Raw genomic sequence first — 16,449 nt, forward strand, 5'->3', positions numbered from 1 at the left:
TAAATGGGGGAGACGTACAGCAGGGTGGAAATCAGGCGAGTTTGAGCAATAGTAATCTTGGCTGAGGCTGTGAGGAATGGTTTGAGTCTATAAAGGAAACCAAGTTTTCTATCAACAGATTTAATAGGCTAATGCGTGTGTCAAAGTTGAGATTATTATCTATTGTTACACCTAGGAGTTTAGTGGCAGTGTCAGGAGTGATTTCAGTACCATTGTTAGATAAAAGTAAGAAAATGAATGGAGGGGTCTTCAGTGTGGGAGTAAACAGTAGTAATTTAGTTTTTGTGGGGTTCAGGAGGAGACACCATTGGTGAAACCATTTTTCCACTAAGGTAAATACTGTTTCTGTCCTGTTTTGGAGTTCAGTTGGAGTGGAAGCAGCACAGATTAGCATTGAATCGTCGGCATATTTTATGCAGTTAGCTTGGAGAAGTTAGGTTTTCAGATCATTAATGAAAATACTAAAGAGAAGTGGAACCAGAATAGATCCTTGTGGGACTCAAAGGGTGATCGGGAGCTGGGAGGATAAGTTGTTGTCCCAGAGCACTGCTTGTCTATTTTCAAGTTTGAGTATCAAATGAAAGAGATTTGAGTATATTTGATAGTAATTGGTGATTCACCATATCAAAGGCCTTGGAGAGGTCTATAAACAGAGCTGAAGAGAACAGGTTACTATTTCTATTTTTATTAATGCAGTCAGAAAAGGACAGGAGTGCAGTGGTAGTACTGTGGAAAGGCCTGAAGCCATGTTGGCAGTCCACTAATAGGTTGTTTTCAAGGAGATGATGTAGTAGTTGACGGTGAATACATCTCTCCATAACTTTTGCTAGGGGAGAGAGAAGGGCTATAGGGTGAAAGTTTGAGAGTTCATTTGAGTTACCTCCCTTATGCAAGGGGATAATATGTGAAATCTTCCAGAGAGATGGGATGTAGGATTCAGTAATGGTTCTATTTATTAGGATGGAAACTGGGTAGGCTAGTACTCCTGCTGCAATTTGCAGGTATTCAGCTGGGAGGAGATCAGCTGATAGTGTGCATGGTTTTAGTTTAAGAAGTAGTGTGTGTATGAGGGATGTGGGAATGGGCTGGAGATGAAATGTTTGGGGTAGATTAGTCAGTGGGGGAGATTCTGTTGTGGTGACAGGTGGACAGTTTCAGAGAAACATTTATTAAAAGTGTCAGCAATTTGGTTGGGAGGGCTTTGAGTTAGGTTAGAGGGGGTAGGAGTTTTGGAGTGACCTGGATGAAGCAGTTTGTTGATTCCTGACCAGAACTTTTGTGGGTTTTGCTGTTGGGTTTGTTGGAATTTGAGGTAGTATTTTTTATGTCGAGGACTATAGATATTTTTGTGGCATTTCTAAGCTGTTTAAAGTTTAGGTGATCTATTGGGTTTTTTGTTTTCCTCCATTTGGACCAGATTTTATTTCTCAGTCTAATGCTTTGTCTAGTCTCATTATAGAGCCAGGGAGCAGGTTTGTTTTTAGTTCTGACAGTGCATGAGGGAACATGGTTATCAAAGATTTGCAGAAATTTATTGTTAAAGAAAGAGACTGCTTCGTCAAGAGGTAGGCATTTTAAGGGTGTCCAGTTGCACGCTTTGAGCTCAGCTTGGAAGTTTACTGGGTTGAAATTTGTTTTGCTTTGGGTTGTTTATTTGGGAATGGTGGTCTTTTGTCTAGTTATGAATGGTCATTAATTTCATCAGTAAGTATGCCGGTTTTGTAACTGAGGGGGTCGGTGTTGACTAGTATCTAGTCTAAGGTAGTTTGTTTCTTGCTAGGTTTGTGGGTCCTGGTAGGGAATGTAATGGTTTGGTAAAAGCCAAATAGGTTTATATGAGTAGTAGGTTTGGGAGAGGTACAACTATTCCAGTCAATATTAAAATCACCAAGGAGTATGGTTTCTTGTAGGAGGGTCATGGAGAGCCAGCTAAGGGTGTTTTCAAGAGTATTAATGTTATTTCCTGGGGGGGGGGATATATGGGCAAATAATGTATATGGATTTATTAGCATTAATTTGGAGCTTAGAGGTTAAAATCTCGACATTTGTAGGTGATGCTGGCTGAATATCTATTGAGGTGACCTTCAATTCAGATTTAAACAGTAAAGCCACCCCACCACACTTTTTATTTAGACCGTCAAGTCTCAGTATGTTATACTCTGGTGGAATTATATCATTGTCTTTAGTTATGGGTTTGAGCCAAGTTTCGGTTAGGCATAAGATGTCAAAAGGATAGGTGTCTAGTAGGGCATGAAGTTGTGTAATTTTATTGTTTAAACTATATATGTTAAGGTGGCCTATAAAGAGAGAGTTTGGGGTTTTAGTGGGGTTATTAGAAGGGAAAATATTAGCTGATGAGGTATCAGTGGTGGTAGTGTAAGGACCTGGGTTTGGATGAATGTCACCATGTCGAAGTAGACTTTGTTGAAGATTATATTTAAGTTTGAAGAGTTTAAAGAATATAGGGTATTCTTTTTTGATTTGGAGATATTTAATATGGGATAGTCTGTGGAACTGTGGAAGAAGGTAGGAAAATGAGGATGTTATGTTAATATGGGTGTGAGAAGCTGTAAGAGAGAGTGGGTTTCTTTGCCTTGTAGGGTGTTGAAATCTAGTAAAGCTAAGGGATTCAAAGCAGGTTAGGCTGTAAGATATTAGTAGAGAGGTAAGACCTATAGACCAGAGGAGTACTTTAAAGTGTATTAGCCTGTTGGGGCTAGTCATGGTGAGGCACATAGGATAGGTTAAACAAGTCAATTGGGATGCAGTGTAGGCTAGTTAAGGGGCGGAGCTGCTAAGGGAAATTTAGTTGAGAAAGGGTAAAACAAGAGTCAAATATTTAATTGGTTAATGAGATAATGTGGGCTATTGGTTGGAGGTGTGGCAATGGAAGTATAAGGTCAGGTGCTCTGGAGGTGTGTGGAATTTGGGGGTAGGGTAGGGGAGCGGAGTGAGCCCACAGCCAAAGGATGGACAAGCCCACAGCGAAATAAAACAATTTGTAGCTGTAAGAGACTACTGTTAAGAGTTAGGTGGCTGCTAAAGAGGGTTTTGCAAAAGTAAAAACAGAGAAAATGTGAGCTGCACAGGGCAAGGTATATTTTAGGAGTCAGGCAAAGGATAGTAAAAAAAATGGGTAAAATAGCTGAACGATAGGGGTCTAACTGTGTTCGGAATAAAAGAGGTGAAAAAGGTAAAGTATAATTTAGTATAGGTATAGGGTGCTACCTAGAGGCGACATGGGAAAATGGCAGCAGGGAAAAATAAGTCACAGAAATATTGATAAATTAGCTTCGTAATTAAGAGAAAAAGTGTGCCCAGGCTGGGGGTACAAGCAGTCAGCAGATGGTTGCTATCTCATGCTAGTAGGGTATAATATTAAGCCCTTAACAGAAATAGTGATCTAAATGCATATATCATAGTATAAGGTTATATACACTGATTTTGTATCTTTTAATGAGGGAATTGTCATTCCAAAGGGCACGTTGAGGGTAAGGTATCTTCACAGGATCCCTGGAGGTGGTGTTCTTTCCAGTGGTGTCTGTGAGCCTATAGTTTCTTGGGTGGATATTAATGTCTTTCCTGGGCAGGAGAGAGTGGGAGCCCACAGGTAATAGACTGTAATAAAAGAAGGATAAGATATTAGTGAAATATAGGTACTATGGTAAAGGTGGGAGGGAGAGGAGAGTGCAAAAGTGCAGTGAGATACTGCTAGTCGAGAAACCTTTAGGTGACTAGTACAGATATGAGTGGAGATGGAGGTACCAAAACAGCCAAAAAAACAAGGCTGAAAGTCCCTTTTCTGCACCTGGAATGGTATTAAGGGGCAGGGAAAAAGAAAAGATAAAGCACTTTGCACACAGCCAACACTGTGGCCACATACAAGCAAAAGTTGGATATCAGCTAGATATCAGGTAGGTTAGGTTCATAGGTTGGTACTAGGCTATCAGCCCTAGGGTCTATACAAGCCTAGCCATAACAATTCCCTGGCTATTTCTTCCCACACTATTTACTTCCCTGGACCCCTGTCTAGCAGGGCAACTGACGTGATCCCCGGGGTGAATTTCCTTTCTCCCATCCAATCGTCAAGGTTCCTTTTGAAGAGGGCCAAAGAGGCACTCTGCTTGACATGTATGGGCAATCTATTCCAGAGTCTGGGGAGTCTCTGGGTCAGGAACCTATCCCTCCAGCATGTTTTGTTTATTGTGATGACAAGGCTTAGATCCCTGGAGCATGTGGCTCTGAGGGATTGGGATTTCTTTAAGTGTAGCATGTCCAACAGCTCTGGGTTTGAAATGGCCTTGTATGTTAAGCAGAGATCGCCTCTGAGTAGACGATATGCGACAGAGTATAGCTGGAGTTTTTTAAGGTGGTAAGCATAGGGCATCTGCTTTAGGCCTGTGATTCTTTTAGTGAGGTATTTCTGCTGCCTTTCCAGTTGTTGCAGATGTCTTGAGAGGTACATAGCAAATGCGGCGTTGTATTCTATAATGAGTCTAATGAGGGATGAGTACAGTGGGACAATGACCTCCTTTTTTCTGAATGAAAAGCCCTTGGTGATGAGGTGTGTCACATAGAAGGATTTCCTGACTGCTGTGGCGATGTGGTTATCGAAGGTGAGACCACTGTCCACCTGTGTCCCTAAGTCTCTTATCACACTTTCAGTGTTTAGTGTACTGCCACCTATATGGTAATTCACAGGTACATGTTTTTTCTCAAAGGGGATAACTATACATTTCTTGGCATTGAGCTTGAGCCCATGGCTCTGGCACCAAGCATCTGTTTCTGTAAGGCTCGTTTGTAGAGTATCCACATCATTTGGGGATTCAATAATGGCTCCCAGTTTGCAGTCATCTGCGTACTTTGTTATCCAGAGTCCCTTAGTTCATAGGTTCATAGGTTCATACTAGGCTATCTGCCCGAGGGCATTTATAAGCCTAGCCCATAGTTTTGTGGCTTACGCCACCCCTTTAGTTTGGAGAAACTATGCCCATTATTTAGCTGTGCCTCTGTCGAGCAGTGATACTGAAGTAACCCCTGGGGTGTATCTGTGATCTTGTGTCTAGTGTTGGCCTGTTCTTCAGAGAAGTAGATGCCAAACAAGAGTGGTCCCAGGACTGAACCCTGAGGTACTCCACTTGTCTGGAGCTGGATTTGGAGTTGGCTACGTTTACAGTGTGGGTTCTATCAGTAAGCCAGTTAGCAACCCATTGGGTGACGTAGGGATTAATGCCCAGTTTAGTAAGTTTATCTATAATTCCAGACTGAGGGATGGTGTCAAAGGCCTTGGCAAGGTCTAGATAGGCTGTGTGGACCACCTTACCCTTGTCCATGGCTCTAGAGACTGATTCAAAGAAGTCAATCAGGTTCAGGAGACAAGATCGGCCCTTCACGAACCCAAACTGGGTGGGGTCCAGTGTTTGAAGGTTGCCAATGTCTTTGTTTATAAGTTCCATGATAATACGCTCCATGTCAGACTGATGGGACGGTAGTTTCCGGGATCCAAGGTGGATCCCCCTTTGTGGAGTGGGATAACTGTAGCTCTGCACCACTCAGTGGGCACAAAACCTGAGGTGAGTCTATGATTAAACATGACACTTAGGTGAGGTGCCAGTTCATATAGTACACAGCCCGGGATGTCATCTGGTCCCATGGATGCTGTATTCTTAGCTTTGGAGAGTGCGTTTTTTCCGGTGTGGCCATTATTACCAGAATTTGGCAATCTTCCGGTATTGAGATTGGCCATTTAGGGGGTGAGAGGGGGGTGAAGTTGGCACTGAATTGATCTGCCAGGATATTGGCAATATCCTTGGGATCAGTATATTTAATGCCATTCTGTTTTAGCTCAGAGCAGATCTGAGCATTGCCATTTAGATTCTTGACATAGTTATAGAATGCCTTGTGGTTGTCTTTGGAATCTTTAGCAATTTTATTTTCGTAACTAGCATTGGAGGATTTTATAAAGGATCTCAGTTTCTTACTGAGGCTGGTAAGGAAGTTTTTTGCATCCTGGGATTTTCCTCTTTTCTGCAACAGTTTCTTCCTTTTGTTGTAAAGTTTGTTTATGGCAAGGGACCACCAGATTGGCTTCCTTTTTTGGATGAGAGCATCTTGGTTCTATTTGGGATGGCACGATTCATGCATGAGTGGATGTGCTCGTACAGTGCCTTAGTGCAGGATTCAGCAGTTTAACTTTCAGTTCCCGTCTGCATGGGTGTCATGAAGTTTGTCGCTTCTGACTTGAGTAGCATGAAGTTGGCTTTGGAGAAGTTTGTTATGGAGGTTTCCTTACTGAGGGGTGGGGGTGGGATGTGGATGCTAAGGGTAATTAGCTTATGGTCAGACCTGACTAATGAGGGGGTGACCATAGGTGTGGAGCATTGATTTCCCATGTTGGTAATGACCAGGTCTAGGATATTGGATCCCCTGGTGGGACTATGGATTAGTTGATCCAGGTCGTTGGAATTTATGAATTCCAAGAACTGTTGGGCAAAGGTGTTGGTACATGAGTAGTTTTCCCAGTTAATGGCAGGGTAGTTAAAATCACCCAGTATTAGGGTGGTTGGTTCTATCTTAATATTTTCCAGTATGTTTAGAAATACTACGTAACACCACTTCTGAAACACACCACCATCACAATTCCACAGCAAACAGTTCCACTACATGACAACTCTGAAACCAGCTCCACTGCTGATACTCTGTAAAACCAATGGTTGATTTTATTTCACATAATAAAATGTTAAGCGCTTTCACTCACAAAAATTGTAATCTTCTTCAGAACAATCAATCATTCCTACAAACTGTTTAAATACATGAAATGGCGCCAAACAATTTAAAAACAGTCGACCATTCTTAAAGAGACATAACACCATATAAAATTAATGTAAAATGTGATATAAAATTCTCACGTATGTAAACATAATATACATAATATAGATGATGCGAAAATAAAGATGATGCAAAAAGTGATCATCTTCTTCTATCCAACAGAGGTTTGATAGATATGAAATCATTTAATCCAGGGGAAATGTTAGCATCAGTAAATAATTGCCACCATATTTCTCTACATGCCAAAACATTCTTAATGTCGCCCCCCCCCCAGGGTCTGGGATAATATTTTCCAAAATGCCAAAAGTGAATTTGTGTTAATTTCCATATTTTTCCACATGTTTGTATAGAGCATTTTTGTTGTCCTTAGTCCTGATACTATATAGGTGGGCATATATCCTCTTCTTAAAACACCGCTCTGTCTTACCTATATAGTATCCTGGACATTCCGTGCATTTAGCCAAATATATTACATATCTGGTTGCACAATTCCCTTTGACAAATTTAATCTTAGTTCTATTGATATTGTCCAAAACTAAACCCTCACTTTCATTAATAGTGTGGCATTGGTTACATTGTCCGCATTTTGTGGTATGCTTGATCCTGTTCTCTATTCCCCTATTCCTGACACCTTGCTCTGATTGTGGAGCTGGTTTCAGAGTTGTCGTGTAGTGGAACTGTTTGCTGTGGAATTGTGGTGGTGGTGTTGTGTTTCAGAAGTGGTGTTACGTAGTATTGAGTTGAACCTGAAACACAGATTTATCATTTCAGTATGTTTAGAAAGGTGTAGTGAGAATCTTGGGGCATGGTGGAGGATCTGTAGCAAGCTACAATTTGGATTGCAGTCTTATCTAGTGTTAGTTTCACCTGAAGAATTTCAGATGCATTGTGTCGGGCAACTAGCCTGGTGGTGTGAATATCCTTGGTGAATATTGACACTTCTCCACCTTTAGTGTTTCGGTCCTGCTTTGGTGGCCAAAAAGTGTGGTAAGAGTTGTAGCCTGGTACTGCAGGGGTGCTCTCTGGAGCCTTGAACCAGGTCTCAGTTATTGCACAGATATCGATGTTCTCCATTTTTAGGAGTGCCTTGAGAGAGTGCATTTTGAGGTTTAGACTTCTAGCATTGAGTAGCATTGAGTAGCATTACCTTCAGATTTTGCATGCTTGTACCTGTTACGGTGGTGGTTTTGTCCTTTGAAGCTTGCCTAAAAAAGGCACTATAGGGGTGGCAAGAGCCTTAGCCAGTAACCTGAATCCCAGGGGTGACAGGTGCAGACCATCTCTGGCAAAGCATTGTGGTCTGTCAATCATGTCATCCCAGGCAGACAGATACTGGATCCCCTTTGAATGACACCAGAAGCTTAGCCAATTGTTGAAGTCAGTCATTTTGTCCTTATATTGTGGTATCATTCTGGGTGAAGACAGGAAGCTACTCAGGGCTAGGGTCATACCTGCCTGGGCCACATGATCCGAGACCTCTTCCATGTCTCTTTTCATGTAGTCTAGGGAGGTACGTCTCAAGTCATTCACTCCAACACGGACAATGACAGAGTCATATTTGTACTTTTTGTGAAGTGACGTGAGTGCATGCTTTATGTGGCGGATCCTGGCACCCAACAGGCAGCTGACTAATTTTCTCCTTGTTCAACCTGGTGAATGGGATATCAGTGTGCCGGACTATAGAGTCACCTATGACTAAAGTGTTAGGTACATTGTCTTGCCATAGCGGCTGTTGCTGGGTGGCAAACTGGTGTTGTGAACTATGTGACACTTTGGTTGTGATTTGTGTTTGTTTGCATTTCAGCTTCAGAGGTCCTTGTTGCTTGGGCAGGTTACAGTTAAGGGCCTCTGCATATGTGAATTTAGTGTTGCTATATGTGGGTGTTGGTGGTGTGAGTTTAGAAGGGCTATGTGTTGCTTGAGGTGTAGTGTGGATGTTAACCTTCTCCTCTTGACTGTCCAGCACAATCTTGGGTGGAGAGAGCTTTGCTTCTATTTTGGCTATGTAAGTGCATCTCTCACAGGTTGTAGTATTGGGTGATAGGAGGAGAGGGGTGTCTGTGTACATGAGGCAATTGCTGCATTGCCCCAGTATGCCCAGATTCACCAGGTGGACAGGAGAAATCACCGGAAGCTGACCCTTGGACATGCCTGGTTTGGTGCTTTTTTTTTTTTTTTTGTAAAATACAGGAGCTGTTTTCCCTTACCTTAGCAAGGTACTTTGCAATTATAGGCTGTTTAGTGCCTACTATTAATTTCTCCTTATTAACAAGGAGAGTTGAGTGCTTGTATCAGTTTAAGGCTTCCTAGTGCTTTCCAGCAGGTATTAGAGAAAGTGCTAGTCAAAGGGATGCTTAAAGGTAAGATGAAAAAAACAATGCACACTGCAGTGTGCAGTAGAGAAGTTAAATGTGAAAGTAGGTAACTTAAGTTTTACCTGTTAAAAAAGTTAGATTTAGTGGAGAGTTACTATTTTTAAAACAGCAAGATGGGTTGAAAGGGGTGGTCACTTTTGTATTCTGGTACTATGGAATACAGTAAGATGGCCAATAAATTTAAATAGTTGAAGGGGAGGGTTTTTTGATTTTGTGATCATTTCACAAGCCAGTGAAAGTAGAGAGGAAATGAGATATATGGTCAGATTAACATAAGAGGCAGGCAACTAGAAAGACAGTGATATTCTGCCTGACTCAGAAGAGAGAGAGAGCTGTGGTCTCTTTTGAAGTTTTTATATGCTGTTAAAGCAGAATGCAAGTAAAACACAAGGTAAAGAAAACAAACTACAGTATTTAAAATATACAAAATACAAAAAATAAAAGCAAACTAACCTTTCCTTCACAGCAAAGTGTAGCAGAGTCTGGATGAGCCTTTCTGGTAAAGCTCTGAAATGTTTTATTTTACCCCTTAAATAGAAGGTTTATTCCTAGCTCCACCCCTCAGTTAACAAATGATTAACTTTAAGTGACCTCTTCAGCATGTGAAAATACAGTGAAAGGACAGCAGCAGTAGTGGAAAGGAGAAAAAAAGGTACAAGAAAACAAGTACAAATGTCAAACAGGCAGTATCGCTTCCATCTGATATTAATTAAAGCATGTAGGTAATAAATGCTTGGGAAGCTTTTCCTAATACACAGGTTTAACTGCAATCAAGAAACTGAGTAGCATGCAGAATCTTATCAGAACATAGACGATTAGTTGGCAAAACTTGTCCTTAGATAATCAGCCACTGTTCTAACAAATAAAGCAGGCTAAAAACAAACAGTGATGAGCATGACCATACCTAAATGGATGCTTATTTAAACAAGTATAGCAGGCTAGAAGCAAGCATAACAGGAGTGCTAACAGTCTGCGCTCAGCAGTTCCGTGTATTCAGCACTAGTAAGTAGAATGTGCTTGTAACAGTTGTCAATATTGGATGCTAAATACAGTACAATAACTGCTAAATGTTAGTTACAGTGACAGTTACAGTTATCAACAATTGAATGTTAAATACAATACAATAGCTGCTAAACATTAACTGTTAAAACAAGTATAACAGGCTAAGAAGCTAACAATAATGAGCGCGAGCTGCCACGCATTACAAAAAATGAAGCTAACAGTCTGCACTTGGCAATTCAGAGCATTCACACAAATAGATAGTAGTACTGGGTTCAATTAGCAGCCTAGATGCTAAAACACCGTATAGTACCAAGATGTAACACTGTAATGAGTGTATCAGTACGTAACGCTAATATGGCAGGCTAAACAGCTAACAGAAATGAGCGTGTGCTGCCACGCATTAAAAAAGAATGATGCTAACAGTCTGCATTAGGCATTACAGAGCATTCCACACATGTAGCTAATAGTGCTGGGTTCAAATTGCAGCCTAGTTGCTAAAATATAGTATAGTTAAAAGATGCAACAAGTGTGCCAGTACTTAACGCTAAAGTGTTTAGTGTGTTTACTAGCAAGTACGCTAAGGAGCCAAACAGCTGAGCAATACCCAACTATTATGCAGTAGGTAAAACAGTTCAAGCTGACAACACACTGACTTTACTATGAGGCATGACGAGCAGCCAGACCACAGGACTGCTTAGCGGAGATGATGCTTACCCCAGGTGAGTCTAGGAGATTTAAAAATGGTGCCACACACTCCTACTATAAGTAAACTTTTTGGAGGAAACTGTGTTGGGGGGGATAAAGGGAAGTTTATGGGTGGGTACGAGGAGGGGGAAAAGGGTGGGAAATAGAGCCAAAGGATGGACAAGCTCACAGCAAAATAAAACAAGCTCACAGCAAAATAAAACAATCTGTAGCTGTTAAGAGAGCAACAATGTTATTAAATAAATACAAAATAAATAAAGTATATATGTATACATTTTTTTCTCATTTCCATAGGAAAAATAATTTGTCAGACTAAAATAATTGCACTTTTACATGCCTGGACACAAAATATTTATGAAGTAATTCAATGAGTGCATAAAACTAAGGCTGATCTCAACTTTTCCATGATTAAACCACCAAAACAACAAATCTGGCAGAAATCAGTTTCCGTACTGCCAGCTTGCATTGTACAGACAATATGTAATTGGATCCTCTGATTCGCCAAGTTATTACTTCCTTATATCAACCATACTACAGAATGCAGTATAAGACCTGAGAGGGAATCTATATACAGATGGAAATGTTAAAACAAAATAATACACTTCTGTGCTGTACTGGTCATGATAAAAAAAACTGGTCAAGTGAATCAGCATAAGGATTTTTATACTTAATGAGAAAGTCAAAGGACACAGTATGGTATAAATCTTGCCAAGGTAGCTACCAGACCTTCTTGCCTGACCAGAATTCAAAGGTAGAGTATCCATGAGTTCTAATGAACACCAACCACATCATTTATGGTGTGCTTTCTCAGAGAAGAAAACAACCCTTTGTATTCAGTTATGGAAAAATCAGGATCGATGACTACTTTGAGGATCTGATGAATTGCTGTATTCAAATCTCACCAAATGATAACACATTTAAAACACAATTAATCAAGCCTACTTTGCAGTAACTACATACAGGTTATTTGTAAGGGGGCAGAAGCTCCACAAAGTTAATTCAAAAGTTGCAACAGCTGGAACTAGGAGATGAAGAACATTTGAGCTCCTGCTACCAAATTTGACTTCTTCATGGTAAATTGCATATAAACCAGCACAATGTATAAACTCTATAATAGCTTCATTAATTACAAGACTAATCCTGTGGTATGCTTGAAAATCAAGCTTTTCTTGGCCAGGAATGAGCACCGTCACTTTTTGTATAATCAGTAAATGAAGCAGCATCGCTTATGCATTAAGCCATGACTCAAAGTCCTTCTTTTCCTGTCCTTTGGATACGAGGGAATAAAATTCCAGGTTTCTACTGCTATTATTGGTTCCCAACCCCACAGCCAGTAACTTGATTTACTTTGTACCGCTTCTTAATTTCACATGCTTCATGAAGTCAGTAGCAAAAAACTGTAGAAAATACCAGAAAATGTGCTGAACTTGAATTAGAAAGGACTTACTGATATAGGGTAGCTGTGACAGTTATAAATGCTCTGAGAATTTTAACGGGCATGCTATTTATGGTTACTTTTATAAAAAAACATAGATGCTGTATTGTCCAAAATGCTTTATTCCTGGTTCTGCTCGTTTGATTTACCTGACCAAATATGAATAAAACAGAAGTTTTGAACGTGCTGTGATTAATGACATGTTTTGTCTTTCTTTACATGACTGCTAATGCTGAGCTAGTTGACATATGTTATAACAGTGGCCATTTTTGTTAATCAATTGTGTAGAAGATGGGAAGGAAGTTTTCAATATTGAGGTACGCAGCACTATTATAACTTGGTAAATGAGAAAGTAACACTCTCCAAAATATGCTGAGAGAAATTGACGATTTTAAGAAGTCTTGCTCTGTTTTAACGTTTAAAGATTACTTTCCTGTAACTGCTAGTCTGAATACAATTTATTTCCCGGTATAAATTATCTTTTTTGAAAACAGCCTTGTGCTGCTGAAACCACCAGTAGAAGAAACAGTAAAATAAGAAAGCACACATTCAGATAAAATTTTGCTATAGAGACTGCAAAATAGTTTTGGAATTTAAATGCAACTATTCTTTGATCTAGAACTAATGCAAGACAAACCCAACAGGTGCATAGGGTTATACTGTATTATATTTGCTCAGCTATAGTGCATAGGGTTGTGCTGTATTGTATTTACTCACCTGTATTGTACCGAGGTTTACCAGGATTAGCCATGTAGCAGTTAGCCGAGGGTAACTCTATACAGAAAAGGCATGCAACATTGTCCTGATGTCATAATCCCCCAGTTGTTGGAATATTGGTCCCTTTCTGTCTGCTTACGGATAATTTTCATTTTGTCTCCTGTCTCCTCTCACCTGCTGTTCTATTTAGTTTGAAGAGAATTATGTGAAGGCTAGACACATGAGAACGCCCACATCTGTTAGCTATTTTATGGGAATTTGGGGTTTTGGGCATATGAAATACCTAATTATCCTCCCTCAAAATGTTGGGAAAAGAAACTGAAATGAGTGTAAATCTAGTAAGATTCAAGTTGTTATAATACGGCATTGGCATCTTCTGGATGGCATTGAAGGATTAAAGGTGAATGATTATATATAGGAAAGACGCCACACTTCAGTTATAGGAGAACACAGAATATGAACAAACATTAGGATATAAAGAACATATTTTTAAATACAATGTGATAGTATAGTATTGGTCCAGCTGCTCTTTTCATAGGTGAATACTAGGCGCTGTTTTAATACATGGTCATGTGATTACACATCACTTAGGAAACAAATATTTAAAACTATTTGTACTTTGTATATTTTGACCTGAAGAAGCTTATGCATTTTAGCTTGTCTCATTGATAAAGTGCTGACATATTTGTATAATCTTTTTCATATTGTATATGTGTTGAGCTTCGAGAGACAGACTGGGGACATGATGACCATCTCACAGGCTTCTACTTCAAGGATACTTCAGCAGTTCCTGGACAACCTCTTGGCATACGTGGATCAATGCATGTACTTCCTGGTGTCACCTCAAGAATAAACCAGAACTATGAGTGTCTTTTATGGGATGGCATGTTTCAGTGAATTACTCAGCATGATAGGACCCTAAATGTAACATAGTCGCACTCTAGCTCTTCCATGGGGTGAGCATTAGTGCAACAGGAAGGCCTACCATTCCATAAATCGCCAGGTAGTATGTAATACATGGAGATGCATCACCAAAATCTCTGCCCAGTATCCTGGCAGTGTACATTATTCCCATATCTGGCACACACTAGCTCATTCCACCGCATCATTCTGCGTTGGGAGAATGCCCAGTGCTCATCTCATCAGTAAGTGGATTTTTTTTCTAATTTTTTTTTTTTTGTAGTTAATCACAATAAAATGTATTGCGGAAAAGTAAACCACTTTTTCTTACTTTTCTCTATCCCACTTTTTTCTTTCTTTTCTCTGTCCTACGTTTTTCTTTCAGTTGATGCTGGATATCCACTGGAGCCATTGCTCTTGAGGCCAGTGATAAATCCATGTGGAGAAGCTGAATAGAACTAACATAGCCCTGCCCCAGACGTCTATCATTGATAAGTTCTTTGGCATCTTGAAGAGGCATTTTTAGATGCCTGGATGAATCGGGGGGACCCTTCAGTATGAAGCAGCAACCACAGTATGATGATTACTACATGTTGAATTCTGAACAACAGTATTGTACAACTGTCTGGTGAAGTGACCCATACAGTCATGCATCTCCCAATCATACTATGATCTTGTCCAGAACTATGAACCATGACAACCAAGTTAGTTTCCTTTCTTGTAAAACAGGATATGACTGATACATGCATATGTGATATTTGTGGGCTATGCTGTGTGGTGCATGGTCTTCTGTCAGTGCTCATCTCACATTCCTTCTCATCTTTAATTTTTTTTTTTACCTCAAAATTAAGTACTAATATTGTGTGTAAAACTCATGCTTGAATGCTTACGGATTGCTGTTCAGTGATGTCACAATGCATCATATAATTAATGATCACATTTTAAGTATTTTGCACAATAAAAGTCTACTGAGGTGGTGTACCTAAGTATGCACATAGTGAATGTCCTGAAGAGATACATAGTATTTAACATGACTTGCATTGCAATGAAAAGAAAATTTATAATTTTTTTGTTATACAATGTTTCTTGAATTTGAACTATGTCATCTGCTGAGGTATTGCACATCACATTATTTCATTTTGTCATACACAATCTGTGACCTTAGAAACAAATGACAATTTCCAAACTGGTGAGCGAGAAGGGGCAGCAATATCTGTCTACATGGCAGAATGTTTATTTTAATTCTTAATATTCTTATCAGTATTTCGTTGAATTCCTGAATATTACTACTTCGAAGGTGTAGGTAACAGACCGCTGTAACAATGATAATGTATGCAGCATTAATGGTGTTACTCACTGCAATCTTATGTTATGACATGCAGCTTAAATTTCACAGTTCCTTGATGCAGTACCCTCACAGGAATGAAATGCATACAGTTAAAGTGTCAGAAGCCCTCCTCCTTTTATTTAAAAATTCATTCCCCATATATTCTCCATAAAGTTAAACAGTAGCATGTGTGTGAAGATTCAACTGTAAGTAATAGAACTGTCACACTTGAATCACAGTAGGTCATGAGCAATTGTGTCATGCATCACCTAACCTAACTTCAGATGTGTAAGTGATTTTGAAGAACAGCTGTTATGAGAGTTGCATGGTGAGTTTGCCCAGTGTTGTGACTTACTTGATGCAGGTGATCCTACAAACACTGCTCTGAATGTGCTGTGGGAGAGTGACGTCGCATTAGAGGTTCTGTGTAGATGAATACTGACATGGCCTGCATGAAATCTGCTGTGCTTGTCCCCCACCCCCCAACTAATTACAGTACTTTCTTGAGAGGCACTAAGTTTCACATGATCTGCCCCACATTTCAGGACAGTACCCCATCCTCTTCCCCTTCCAAGACAGACTCCTACTGGAGTCCAATAAGTCCTAACCAGTGTACGAATGAAGGTGGCCATGGATGCTTGCTGTGTCATCCCCATCAGTGATAACAGGACATTATCTGTGTCCCCATTTCCATCTAGTGCTTACAATTCTCACGTATGCCCTGGAAGACTCTGACCATTTACATTTGAGACTCTATTGCAGTGCCTTTAATACTAGCAATGTAATGATACATTTGTCACTAGGCAGACAATGCTTTATATGCTTCCTGAGGTAGCTGTGACAAATTCTGTGCCTGGTTCACCTTTGTAAAGGTGGCACTGCGGACATGGTTCCCTCCGAATTTCTGCCATTACCCTTAAAGTGTTTGTGTTGGTTTTGAGATGCTGTTGTAGAGGTGCATGGATCATCTCCCTGTACCAGATGTACTGTAATGTCAAACTGTGCTTGAATTTATGAAGCACTCTCACTTCTGGTAGAGTTACTAACACGTTCTGGGCTGTGACATCCTACCATTAAACTTGGAGAATGCATGCCACTTCCTCAGGCTGCCTCAAACATAACTGTGTTACTGTCATCATAATCATTAACAGCCATTCTGC

Source organism: Protopterus annectens, chromosome 7.part0 (assembly GCF_019279795.1).
Source record: "Protopterus annectens isolate FY-2018-M chromosome 7.part0, PAN1.0, whole genome shotgun sequence".
NCBI lineage: Eukaryota > Metazoa > Chordata > Ceratodontiformes > Protopteridae > Protopterus > Protopterus annectens.